Source organism: Ornithorhynchus anatinus, chromosome X1, assembly GCF_004115215.2.
Source record: "Ornithorhynchus anatinus isolate Pmale09 chromosome X1, mOrnAna1.pri.v4, whole genome shotgun sequence".
NCBI classification, from domain to species: domain Eukaryota; kingdom Metazoa; phylum Chordata; class Mammalia; order Monotremata; family Ornithorhynchidae; genus Ornithorhynchus; species Ornithorhynchus anatinus.
In genome coordinates, this window is record NC_041749.1 from 89,588,506 (window position 1) to 89,593,205 (window position 4,700).

General features: G+C 45.6%; 1 non-coding gene across 1 annotated transcript; it reads left to right on the forward strand.

The window, feature by feature from the left end:
* The first annotated feature begins 545 nt into the window (after nt 1-545).
* Nucleotides 546-683, forward strand: LOC114807277. Its single transcript, XR_003755327.1, has one exon. It is a non-coding gene; the product is annotated as a small nucleolar RNA SNORA7 (small nucleolar RNA).
* The last annotated feature ends 4,017 nt before the right edge of the window (nt 684-4,700 follow it).

Below are 4,700 nucleotides of genomic sequence, written 5' to 3' on the forward strand. Positions count from 1 at the left end.
TCCTGGAGAAATGCCCACAGAATCATCTTCTGTCTTTGTGGCACATCCATTTCTTGCCTCCACTGAAGTCATAGCCAGGTTCTACTGGGGTACTAATAATTATTATTCATTTTTATTTTTCAGCTTTATCTGGTCTTTACTCGTTGTGGCAATATGGGATCTAGCCAAATACATTATAATTTTCTATTGTTAAAGTAAAAATCTCCTGATTATTTGGCAGGTATGCAGATGCACAGTCTTCTGAATTGAGGCCAGTGTATTTTTTTAAAAATGAGGATTAATTTACAGGCATTTGAATAATGTTTGAGGAAATGCCCCATTGGCAGAAATGATAAAGTATCTGAAAGTAAGACATTTAAACTAGAATATTGCATAGTAGACCTAATTCTCCCAGTGTCCAAATTTCCTTTCTGGTAGGGGGCAAGGCACTTGGGGAGGAGTACTAACTCTCTCAGGCCATTGAGGAAACATTAAGAGCCTTGAAGTCTGTACTGCACACATACTTCTGCAATGTACTAGATATTAGTTCTCTAATGATCTGACTGTCCCTCTCAGGGTCACACCTGGAGAGTTTTCAGTAGTCTACCTGGCTCAGGTACGGGAGGGAGGGTCAAGCAGAGGCCTACCCATTCCATTCCTAGCTTGAGCAGTGGCTAGAGAATGGAAGGCAATCTGCTACAAGTCAAAACTCACCTGCGCTGGGCAGCAGCGGCATGGGAGAGATTCGAGGGCAGAGACTCAGGTTAACTGCGCGGAAGGTGGCAATGGTAAACCACTTCCGTATTTTTACCATGAAAACTCGATGGATACACTACCAGAACGATTGCAGATGGAGAGTGGGGCATTCTGGAAGAGATGTGTCCATGGTATTGCTATGGGTCGGAAACGACTCGACGGCATAAGACAAGACAATGATCTGCTATGTATTTAAATCTCTGCCCCATAAGTCCCTTGATACTCTCCCCACCTCCACAGTACTTAACCTTATACTTGGTTGTTTCCCTCCCTTCCTGTAATTTATTTGAATGGCTATCTCCCCCTCCAGATTGTAAGATCCTCAAGGACAGGGATTGTGTCTAATAACTTTAGTGTACCTTCCTAAGTGCTTAGTACAGTGCTCTGCATACATTAAGCACTCAATAAATGTCTTGTCTTATGCTGTTGGGTCATTTCCAACCCATAGCAACTCCAAGACTCATCTCTCCCAGAATGTTCCACCTCCATTTGCAATCGTTCTGATAGTGTATCCATGGCGTTTCCTTGGTCAAAATATGGAAGTGGTTTACCACTGCCTTCTTCCATGCAGTAAACTTGAATCTCCACCCTTGACTCTCTCCCATGCGGCTGCCGCCCAGCACAGGTGAGTTTTGACTTGTAGCAGATGGCCTTCCACTCGCTAGTCCCTGGCCAAGCTAGGAATGGAATGGGTAGGCCTCTGCTTGACTCTCCCCCCCATAGCTGAGACTGGTAGAGGACTGGAAACTCTCCAGGTGCCATCCTGACCAGGGACTCAATAAATCCCACTGATTAATCGAAAGAGTTAATGCTTCTCCCCAACTGCCTTACTCCTGGTTATCAACATAAGCGCCAACCCAGTTAAGATCAGAAAATTCATGTTCCTTGAGTCTATCTATGGAATAACTCTGATCCTACCCCCTCTGTAGAGGGACAGAAGGTCTGTCTTGTGCCTGTGCAGAAAAGCAGCAGGGGAAGGGAGAGTGTGTCCACATCCTTGCTCGTGCTGTGCCTGGGAAGGTACAGAGTGCCCCATGGACCCACGCCCAGAGCACCTGGATGGAATTCTGCCACCAGTGTGGCCCCAGCCAGTCTGCACCCCTGTAACCTCTCCTCCCAGGGAGCAGATTGAGCAGGTGATGATTCTCTACAAGAAGCTGAAGCACCCCTGCTTCAGAAGGAGAAAGAGTGAAGTTTGCCTTATTAACACTAATCATTAGTATTATTATTATGGTACTTGTTAAGCACTTACTATGTGTCAAGCACTGTTCTAAGCACTGGGGTAGAAAGAAATCAATCAGGTTGGACACAGTCCCTGTCCCACATTGGGCTCACATTCTTAAGATGATGGAACAGAGGCACAGAGAAGTTAAGCGACTTGCCTAAAGTGACCAGCAGACAACTGGTGGAGCTTGGATTAGAACTCATCACCTTCTGACTCCCAGGCCCACGCTCTACCCGCTAAACCATGCTGCTTTCCCTCCTTGGCTTCTGTGTGGGTGCATTGCTTGCTTTCTTGGGCCTCACAGTGGGAGAGCCAAGCTCAGTAATGCTAATAATAATCATTATCATTGTCATTATTATTATTGATTGACTGACAGGGGTGTCTCCAATTTGAATACCTTGTATCTACCCCAGCACTTAGTACAGTGCTTGGCATGTAGCTTAACAAATACCATAATTATTATTATTATTATCTGATTATCTTGTGTCTGCCCCAGCATTTAGTACAGTACCTGGCACATAATAAGTGCTTAACAAGTACCATTTTTTAGAAAAGAGAGAATGAGAGTAGGAAGATGAGAAAGGCATCAAAATCAGTAAGAAATGTAGAGATGGAATCAAAAGGGGAGTATGAGTCATTTTAATAATAATGATGGTGTGTGTTAAACAACTATATGCTAAGCACTGTACTAAGTGCTGAGGTAGATTCAAGATAATGAGGTCGGTCACAGTCCCTGTCTCTAGTGGGCGCCGCATAATCAAAGTGAGAGGGAAAACATATATTTAATTCCCATTTTACAGATGAGAAAACTGAGGCCAAGTGAAGTGACTTGCCCAAGGTCACACAGCAGGTAAGACCCCAGGCCCTCTGATTCCCAGGTCTGTGTTGGTTCCATTAGGCCATGCTCTTTCCCATTAGTTGCAGTGATGGTAGAGATGGACAGGAACAGGTCTTCAGTCTATCGCACCCAGCTAGGTGGATCATCTTTCTAGACCTCCTTTCAGAATGCATCATTCTGGTCTTCAAATACATCCAGTGCCTACCTACTTCTCTCCACATGAAACAGAAACTTTTAAATACTGGACTGGAGGCTCTCCACCAACCGACTCCTTGTCCCCTTTCCACTCTCATCTCCCACTCTCACTCTTTATTACTCCCAAATTAAACTCATAACTGAACCTCGTATTAATACCATTATTATTATTATTGACCGCTTACTGTGTGCAGAGCACTGTACTAAGCTTTCGAGAGACTACAATACAATAGAGTAGATAGACATGTTCCCTGCTCATAAGGAGCTTACTCCTGTTATTGTGCTCTCTCTCTCTTTCTCTCTCTCCCTCTCTCTCCATCTCGCTCTCCATTTTTCCAGGGGCAATGATGGAGGGAGGGTAGCATTGTACATTCCAAGCGCTTAGTACAGTGCTCTGCACACAGTAAGCGCTCAATAAATACGATCAAATGAATTGGCACCAGAGGCTTGGGCACAAGCCACCTTCTGTCTGCCCCTTCACTTCGCGCTCCCCTCCCAACTATGGAGTTGAGGGTGGGTGAAGCCCCCACGGCAAGTAATAGACTTGCCACCCCCCTCCACTCGAATGTGCCAAGAGGAATAGGATGAAGAAGCATAATACTGATGACTGTCATATTTGTTAATCAATCAATGGTATTTATTGAATGACTAAGCACTCGCAATAGTACAACAGAGTTGGTAGACACGTTCCCTGCCCAGAAGGAGCTTTCAGTCTAGCGCGGAAGACAGACACTGAAATAAATTATGGATATGTACAAAAGTGCTGTGGGGCCGAGGGTGGGGTGAATAAAGGGGGAAGATCCAAATGCATTGGTGACACAGAAGGGAGAGGGAGTAGTGGAAATGAAGGCCTAGTTGGGGAAGGCCTCTTGGAGGAGGTGTGGCTTTAATAAGGCTTTGAACATGGGGAGAGTGATCATCTGTCCTAAATGGAAGGGGAGGAAGTTCCAGGCCTCAGGAAGGACATGGGCAAGGGGCTCAGCAGCGGGATAGACGAGACCGAGGTACAAGCACTGTACTAAGCGCTGGGGTAGATACAAGATAATCAGGTCAGACACGGGCATCTTCTTCCCTCCCTCCACTCCCTGGGCCCCCCAAGACAAACACACACACACACACCCCTATTCCTCCCCACCATCAAGAAGGAGACTCATTCTCAGGGAAAGAGCCAGGTCAGGCAGTCTCCGCCTACATGGATCTATCGGTTTAGTGACAGAGTGCAGGTTATTGTTTTAGCTGATTATAAATATGTGCGGCTCTTTCGGCCAGGCTCCCGGGAGGCAATCGTTCTGGAGCCATTCCCCTGGAAATGGACAACCCTGTAAATTGAAGTCTAAATGATGCTTGAGATTTAATAAGACAGTTATTATATGTTCAGAATAAATACTGAACGCAGGGGTTTATTAGAAACATATTTATCAGAGCAGGCACTTAGAGCTCCCAGATAATAATGCATTTATTGCATGGCTGTTAAATCTTCATGAATATGTTTTTAATAATCAATGGGTTTTTAACACCCAATAACTGTCAACTGCCTTTGGAAGGGAGAGCGGCGGTTCTCAGTCTTTCCGGAGGGGAGCAGAGGGGCCGGGGCTGACTCTGGGAGAAGGATGTGGGGAGATTTTGCCGAATCCTAAGCTTTTCCTGAGGAAAGACTCCTTCAGAGTTCCCAGATCTCTCCTGCCCCTTTGAAGATTCTAGCTGTTT